This window comes from Chiloscyllium punctatum, chromosome 52 (assembly GCF_047496795.1).
Source record: "Chiloscyllium punctatum isolate Juve2018m chromosome 52, sChiPun1.3, whole genome shotgun sequence".
NCBI lineage: Eukaryota > Metazoa > Chordata > Chondrichthyes > Orectolobiformes > Hemiscylliidae > Chiloscyllium > Chiloscyllium punctatum.
In genome coordinates, this window is record NC_092790.1 from 47,318,515 (window position 1) to 47,327,818 (window position 9,304).

A 9,304-nucleotide genomic window follows, 5' to 3' on the forward strand; every position below is an offset into this window, starting at 1 on the left:
CAGGTCGGTTTACACAATGCGAGTAAGAAATTTATTTTCAAACTCCCAGAACGATTGGTAATTTACATACCTGGCTAGTATGGTTAAGTTGGACCGAATAATCTATTTGCATACTAATGATCTCAATGACTGTCACTCGACAGAGTAACTGTTAATGACTCATATTTCACCCATGATCCTGTGTTGATATGAATATTCTCTATAAACTCACCGATAATCTCAGACGCACGCGCAGTTTGGTTTCTATATGGAGCATGCGCAGTGTCACATTGATCAGGACACAGAGAGAGCGACATGGAGCTGCTTTCTCCGGCAGCGGTTGCGATCGGCTTCAGAAAGTCGCGCTTAGAGCGGTGTGAGGGAGCCTCGCTGGGAGAAAGGAGCGGAGAGATTTCACAATTCCTGGATACAGGTTAAAAATAACTCGAAAAAGACCCACCAGGCCCGGGTAAGGAGGCGGCGGTCTCTGATCAGGGAAGGGGCCCAGGATTACAGCCGCCATTTGTTTGAGGGAAGCGGGAGCGCGGGCCTCAGGGCCGCCATCTTGAGAAGGTCATGGTGCAGGAGGGCGGGGTTATCGGGGTCTGTAGAACAATCAGAGGAAAGGGCAGACCCATTGTTATTGATTAATTCCACGGACACAGCTTCACTGGGCGATCCTGCAGGAATATCCTCTCTCAGTCCTGCTGTGATGTTTCACCCAATCAGAACCAGCAGCTCTCCTCCTCTCTCAGCTCCCCTTCTGTCCTTCCTGCAGCATCTGTCCCCTCGAACATTGAGCTGCCTGTCCTGTCCCTCCCTCAGCTGTTGTTTCTGTAATACCTGTGATATCCCAGTCCCATCTTAGATTACTTCACTAAAGACAGGAATTCACCCGATGGATTTTTCTTAACATCAGCAATTGTTTAATATTCACTTACAGGTTTTTAATTACATTGTTTTTTGAAGCATTTACTTCACATTCAATCATTTGCAATGGTGGGATTTGAACCTATGTCCAGAGAACACTTGCTGAGTTTCTGGATAAATTGTCACACAATAATACCTCTAGGCCATCACTCCGCCTGCTCACAGTTTGTATATCCCAGTGCAACATGAATCAAAACTCTTTCTCCCAGCACAATTGTTTGACCCGGCACTCTGATGATGTGACTCAGTACCTCTCCATGTGGTATCCCTCACTGTGTGGGTCTAATTGCTGCCTCTGTCAGCGTCTCTCACTCTTGAAGCTACTCCAGATCATGAGCCAACAGAATTCTCCACTCCAGAGAGATGAGGCAACACAGGTCAGGATTTTCCAGATCTCTGTGGGCTCAGTGCCATTCTATATGTGTAAGCCTCAAAGCATTAGTCTAATTGCCCATTCTGCCTATTTCTGTGTCTTCTACAGGTACTCAGGGAGTTCATGACTCAATAGACTTGCCAACTGCTGGTTGGGATGATGGTTGGTCAGCCAGAAAGACAAAGTCAGGGAGGTCGGGAGTCTTCAATAAATCCTGCTGCCAGGTAAGATCATTCCAGTGCACAGAGCAGAAAGTAATAAGGGGGATCCAAACATCAGCTAACAAGACATGACATAGAGAATGTGCTGGAGGGGGAGCACAGTACAGACACACCCCAGGCTCAATCACCATGCCTGCTGCAAGTTTTGTTGTAATGAGACAGAATCGGGAGTTCCCAGTTATCAGTCCAGGCCTGTGCTTTCTTAGGGAGCATCAGAACAACTGAGGGGAAAGCAGGCCTCCCATGAGAGGGTGGTAATGCTGCCTGGGATCTTTCTGTTACCTATTCCCTCTCCAACACTGTATCTATGGCTTGTATTGAGGACCAGTGTCTTCAATCATTCTAACTCTTGTAACAGTTCCTATCTCTGTCATCTCCTCCCCTCTCACCAATTATTTCACATATTTGAAACCTCCAGTCCCGATGACCATCCGTATCGCTGTAACTTGCTTCAGTCTCTACAACATGCCTTGTCTTGATAGTCTCCTCCTCCAATAACTGGAGACATAGGGTCTGTTTCTGTGCGGCATGACTCTTTGGCCGAGGTTTCCTGAATGGAATGAGTCGGAATTGCCTGTGTTTGGCTCATCTCCCTTCAAACCTTCTCCTCTCCATGTACCTGCCGAAGTGTCTTTTCCATGTTGTAATTGTACTTGTTTTTATCAATTCCTCTGGCAGTCCATTCCGTCTATGCACCGTCCTCTGTGGAAAATATTGTCCCTCAGCTCCCTCTTTAAATCCTTGCTCTCACACCTCACGTTTATGCCTCTAGCTTTGGACTCACCTACCCTTGGCAATTCACCTTACTTAGACCATACATGGTTTCATAAACTTGTATAAGGTCACCCCGTGGCCTCCTCTGCCCAGGAAAAATATTGACGACAGTGTTACCAATATCTCCAACTCATGTACTCAATGCTCTCACCAATGCTCTCACAAGTGTGCCAATTGCCGCTTTCAACACCCTGTCGCCCTGTGATGCCAGGGTGTGTAACTGCACTCCTTGGTCTCTCTCTTTTCTACAACACTGTTCAGGGCCCAACCATTACCCGTGTTAGTCCTCCTTGGTTTGTCTGAACTAAATCCAACAACTGAATTAAACTCCATCTTTCATTCCTTGGCCCCTTCGTCTATCATTTTGGTCAAATCTTGAGCAAACTCTAGTCAAGTTTGTGGGACATGTTTTCCCATGCACAAAGCCATGCTGGCTGTCCGTAATCAGGCCTTATCTTTCCAAATGCATGTAAGTCCTACCTCTCAGAAAGACCTCCAACAACTGACCCACCCTGATGTCTCGCTCATCAGTCTGTAGTTCCCTGGCTTTCTCTTGCAGCCTTTCTTAATTAATGACACAACATTATAATCATAGTCAAAGAGTCAGACCGCATTGTTCAGTTAACGCTAACCATACTCTAAAACAGATTTCATCCCACCTGCCTGTTACTGGATCATATCCCTTCAAACTGTTCCTATTCCTGTACTAATCTAAATGTCTGTTAAACATTGTAATTGTCCCCATGTTCACCCCTTCCTTGGGAAGTTCATTTCACACACAACCCACCCTCTGTGTAACAATGTGCCTCTCAAGTTTTTTTTTTAATGTGTCTCCTCTAAACTTAAAAATGTAGTGCCTTGTCTTGAAACTCCCCTGTCCATGGGAAAAGACAACTCCCATTAACTCTATCGATCCCCCTCATGATTTTATAAACTTCTATGAGGTCATCTGTCAACATTCAGGTTTCAGTGAAAAATACCAACCTATTCAGCCTTTCTTTATACTGAAGCCTTTCGTACCCAGCCACATCCCAGTAAATCTCCTCCCAACCCGTTCCAGCTTCATAATATCCTTCCTTTTACTTGGCGACCTGAACTGGACACAGTATTCCAGAAGAGGACTCACCAATGGCCTGTATAATCTCAATGCGACTTCCCAACTCCTATATCCAAAGGACTGAGCAATGAAAGCAAGTGAGGCCTGCACCTTTTTTAAAACTATCCTGTCTCTCCATGTTGCAAACTTCAAAGAATTATGTAGCTGAACCCTGAGTTCCCCCTGTTCTACAACGCTACCGAAGGTCTTGCCATTAATTGTATAAGCCCTGCCCGTGTTTGTTTTACAAAATGCATTCCCTCGCATTTATTCAGATTGAACTCCATCTACAGTTTTTCAGCCATTCACATATTTCATCAGGATCCCTTTGTAATCTCAGAAAACCTTCTTTACGCTCCACAATGCCACCCTCCAGTCTACCTGCCTATCACACATAGCTCTCTATGGTACAAATATCTCTGCTAGGGGCCCTACAGTTTCTTCACCAGCTTCCCACAATGTCCTGAGATACATTTGATCAGGTCCTGGGGATTTATCTACCTTTGTGTTTTAAAACCTCCAGCACCTCGTTTTCTATAATGTGGACTCCTTTCAAGACATTGAGTCATTGAGATGTACAGCACGGAAACAGGCCCTTCGGACCAACTCCTGCATATGTTTCTAGTCATATTTGCCACAATGTTGCCAATATCTCTCTGAACCTTTGCTATTCATACACCCATCCACATGCCTTTTAAATGTATTTCTATCAGCCTCCACGATTTGCTCTGGCAGCTTATTCCATCCACTCTGCGGGAGACCGTTGTCCTTTAGACCCCTTTGAAAAGTTTCCCTCGCCTGGGGAAATGATCTTGTCTATTGACCCTGTCGATGACCATCATGATTTTAAACACCTTTTATCGGTTAACTCCTCAGCTTCCCATGTACAACTGAAAACAGCCCCAGCCTATTCAGGCTTTTCCCTGAAGTACAAACCCTCCAACCCTGGCAACATCTTTGGTCATTTCTTCTGAACCCTTTCATGTTCCACGACATCCTTTCTATGGCATTGAGACCAGAATTACACACAGTATTCTAATAGTAGTCAGGCCAAACACTGTTTAGTTCCCTGAGCCCCCCAGTCTTTATCCACAGTAAGTTCCAAAGTGTAATATTTGTTTTGGATCTTGTAGTTTCACACATCGTTGCCTTCATTGATCATTAAGGAGACCGGGTTTGTTCCGAGCTCTTCTTTTGCTCTTAATACACTTGTAGAGTCTCTTTGGATTCTCCTTAACTTTCTCTGCCAAAGCGATCTCGTGTTCCCTTTTTACATTCCTGATTTCCATCCTAAGCGTATTTCTTCAGCCCCGATGCTCCTGAAGGGATTCCCTTGAGTCAGCCAGTTATATCTGACATGTGACCCCTTTTTGTCTTGACCACAGCCTCAAAACTCAGCCAGTGTTTCCTGCTTCAGTCAGCATTGAGCTGCACACTAACAGGAACACACTGGTGCTGAACGTTCCTTTTATCTCGGTTTTAAAATATTCCTACTTGCTAGACTTCCCTTTATCTGCAAATAGCCTCCCCAGATCTACTTTAAAAATTCCTGTCTAATACTATCTTGCTCCATTGAATAACTTTAACTTTTGGACCAGGCCTGTCCTTCTCCATCGCTATTTTCAAACTAATACAATTGTAGTAACTTTCCAAAGTGCTCCCCCACTAACACCTCAGTCCCGTTCCTGACCTTGTTTCCCAAGGGGAGGTCAGCTTTAGCCCCATTCTCCAGTTGGGCCACTTACATAATGACTGGGAGTTTTCGGAACACACTTAACAAATTTCTTCCATCCAAATGCTTAATTTAGTAGCAATCCCAGTCCAGGTTTGGAACAGTTAAGATCCCCTATCATTCCAACCCTATTATTCTAAGAGATATCTGAAATCTCCTGACATATTTGCTCCTTCATCTCCCATTGCCTATCGCAGTAGTACGACCGTAGAAAACTAATGTCCAATTTTTTATTTCTCAGTTCCACTAATATCGTTTAACTGGGCGATCCTACATGAATCCTCCCTCTAGGTACTGCTGGGATGTTTCCCCCCAATCAAACACACCAGCTCTCCTCCTGTTTTCCCTCCTGTTCTATACTTCCTGTAGTATCTGTCTCCGGAATATTGAGCTGCTGGTCCTGTTGCTCCCTCAGCTGTGTTTCTGTAATACCTATGGTATCCCAATCCCATGTTCCCATCCATGCTCTGGGTTCATCTGCCTTATCTGTCTGGCCCTTTGCATTGAAATAACTGCAGTTTAATCCACCAGTTTTGCCTAATTGTCTGCTATGTTCTTGCCTGCCTTGTCTACTTCTTCTCTTGAACATTTGTACCAGCTTCAACTTTCTTTCTGGCCTTACGACTCTTTGGGGTTTAAATCCTCTCGAGCAGCTCCAGCAACGTTCCCCACCAGGATGTGGGTCCCCCTCCTGCTCCCAGTTCAGGTGTATTCCCCAGCCTGTCTACCTGTGCTGACACCTTCAGACATCCAGGGACTTACCCACCAAGGTCCCTGTATTCCTCAGTACTCCAGGAGGACCGACCATTCATGACGTATATCATTCACAGAATAGACTTCCCACAGTGCATTACCTCACAGTGATCAGAAGTAAACTCTGTCTGACATTACTCTGCTCAGTTTATCATCTGATCGATATCAGACTGCAGCCTGAGTCCATCCCCCTCACTGTGGACAACACCCTCACCTTTCAGGTTATCTGCAAACCTACTAATGTTACCTTCTGCTTTCACATCCGAGTGATTAATGTCCAGAATGAACAGCAATGGCTCCTGTACAGATCCCTGTGGTACACCCGCTGGGCAAAGGCTTTCAATCACAAAACCAACCCTCCACCAATTGTGGAGTCAATTTACCAACTTACCTTGGATCCCATGGGATCTTCCCTTTTGGACCAGCCTTCCGTGTGGACCTTGTCAAAGACCTTAATGAACTCCATATAAAGCACATCATCTGCACTGCCCTCATCAATATCAGAGGACAGACGTCGAGCAGATCCATACAGACAATCCCTAATGGAATTGTGGGGGTATCCGTTTTTGGTGAATACATTGTATAGGTGTTCTTCTTCCTCTTTTTGCAGTTCTGGTGTACTGCAGCGTGTTGTGGCCCTTTTGAACAGTGTCTTGATGCAACTTCTATTTTGTGTGTTGGGGTGGTCGGTTTGGTAGTTTAGGACTTGGTCTGTGTGTGTGGCTTTCCTGGAAACCTTTGTGGTGAATTCTCCGTTCAGTGTTCTCTGTACCATCACCTCTAGGAATGGGAGTTGGTTGTCCTTTTCTTCCTCTCTAGTGAATCGGATTCCTGTGAGTGTGGCATTGATGATCCGGTGTGTGTTCTCTATTTCTGTGTTTTTAATAATTACAAAGGTGTCATCCACATATCTGACCCAGAGTTTGGGTTGAATTTGCGGTAAGACTGTTTGTTCTAATCTTTGCATTACCACTTCTGCTATGAGTCTAGAGATGGGTGAGCCCATGGGTGTGCTGTTGATTTGTTCATATATTTGGTTGTTGAATGTGTAGTGTGTTGTGAGGCACAGGTCCAGTAGTTTGAGTATGCCGTCTTTGTTGATAGGTTCACCGTCTTGTTGGCTGTTCTGTATGTCCAGCAAGTTGGCTATTGTTTCTCTGGCTAGGGTTTGGTTGATAGAGGTGAACAGTGCCATTACATCGAATGAGACCATAGTTTCTTCCTTGTCTATGTGCATATTTCTGATGATATCCAAGAATTCCTGTGTTGACTGTATAGATTGTCTGGATCCGCTGATCAGGTGTTTCAGTTTCTGATGTAGTTCTTTAGCCAGTTTGTGTGATGGTGTCCCTGGTAGTGACACTATGGGTCAGAGTGGGATGGCTGGTTTGTGTACTTTAGGTAGTCCATAGAATCTGGGGGTCTTGTTGCTTTCAGGTTTCATTCTCTGTTGGTCAAACCTGGTGATCTATCCGTTTTTTATTGTAGGTTTCTCAGTGTGTTGTTTATCCTGTTGGTGAGCTGCGGGGTGGGGAAAGATGCCTCAGGGAAAGACAACGGAACGAGGACATGCCACGACCCAAAGGACTAGCCACACTACCATACATCAAGAACATTTCGGAACTGACAGCCAGACTACTGCGACCACTAGGACTCACAGCAGCGCACAAACCAACAGCCACTCTCAGACAACAACTCACCAGGACGATGGACCTGACACCCAGCATGAGCAAAACCAATGTAGTGTACAAAATCCCATGCAAGGACTGCACAAAACACGACATAGGACAAACAGGAAGACAGCTAACGATCCGTATCCATGAACACCAACTAGCCATGAAACGACACGACCAGCTATCCTGAGTAGCCACACACGCAGATGACAAGCAACATGATTTCGACTGGGACAACACTATTATTATCGGACAAGCCAAACAGAGAACAACCAGGGAATTCCTAGAGGCATGGCACTCGTCCACAAACTCTACCAACAAGCACATCGACCTGGACCCAATATACCGGCCACTGCACCGGACAGCTGGAACTGAGAACCGGAAGCAGCAGAGACAGGCCACTATAAATGCCGGAGGAAACATCACAGAAGCGCTTCACAGGAGGGTCCCAAGCACTGAGGATGTCACCTAGAGAAGGGACGAAACGTCTGCAACACAAATTCCCAACTCGGCGAACAGAACCACAACAACGAGCACCCATGCTACAAATCCTCTCCCAAACTTTGAAGCCCTTTAGACTCTACAAAGCTCTGTCATGAACAAGCCACCATCTCTCTATTTCTTTGCCTTCTTTCGTGTCTCCAACTCTCGCTGTATCTTCCAGTAAAGTTCTTTAGATACTGCAGGTCTGCCTAGCTCCCCAGATAACCTTTTTCATCCCCTACAGCTCCCTCAATCACTGTAACACCCTCTGCTCTGTCTGATCCTCCTCTTCCCCACTGTCTTCCAGGCACAACGGCGATCCTATAAGAGAGCAGTGCAGAAAGGGATGTTATAAATCTCAGCTGAGGCTTGAGGCCAACAATTACCAGGGACTCACATGGGGAGAGAACCTGAGCGAGTGCAGCACAAAGTGGGAGAATATAAATCAGCAGCGAGGGTCAAGGCCGACTGGACTTGGAGTTGGATAAAAAGCAGAGCAGGAGGCTCGAAATCAGCACCGAGTCACAGAGGGAGGGACCGTGTGAGGGAGCAACTTGGAGCAGGAGCTTGAGGCTGACTCACACCTGGGAGAATCTAAATCAGCACTGAGGATCGAGGCCTAGTTGTACCTGGGAGTCACAGAGACGGTGACCCTGTGGGGGAGCAGACTGTGTGTCTGTGTATCCCTCCGTCCCTCCCTCGCTGTGAGTGTGTGTGTCCCTCCCTCGCTGTGAGTGTGTGTGTCCCTCCCTCGCTGTGAGTGTGTGTGTCCCTCCCTCGCTGTGAGTGTGTGTGTCCCTCCCTCGCTGCGAGTGTGTCTGTGTGTGTCCCTCTCTTGCTCTGTGTGTGTGTTTGTGTGTGTCCCTCCCTCGCTGTGTATGCATGTCCCTCCCTGGCTGTGGGTGTGTGTGTGTCTCCCTCTCGCTGTATATGTCTGTGTTTGTGTGCTTCTTCATGCGCATGTCGCTCCCCCACTGTATGTGTGTGTCCCTCCCTAGCTGTCTGTGTGTCTGTGTGTGTATGTGTGTGTGTGTGTGTGTGTTTGTGTGTCCCTCCCTAGCTGTGTGTGTGCACGTCCCTCTCTTGCTGTGTGTGTCTGGGTTTGTGTGCTTTCTCATGCACATGTTGCTCCCTCGCTGTCGGTGTGTGTGTGGTCCCACCCTCACTTTTTGTATGTGTGCATGTCCCTCTATCACTATGTGTGTGTGAGTTTCCCCGCTTGCTCTGTGTGTGTGTGTCCCTGTTGCTGTGCGTGTGTGTTCGTGTCCCTCCCTCGCTGTGTGTGTGTGC

At 46.5% G+C, this 9,304-nt stretch overlaps 1 long non-coding RNA gene across 1 annotated transcript; it reads left to right on the forward strand.

The window, feature by feature from the left end:
- Positions 1–326: 326 nt before the first annotated feature.
- LOC140470861 (uncharacterized) lies at positions 327–7,485 on the forward strand. Its single transcript, XR_011956763.1, has 3 exons — positions 327–448; positions 1,391–1,506; positions 7,347–7,485. It is a non-coding gene; the product is annotated as an uncharacterized lncRNA (long non-coding RNA).
- The last annotated feature ends 1,819 nt before the right edge of the window (positions 7,486–9,304 follow it).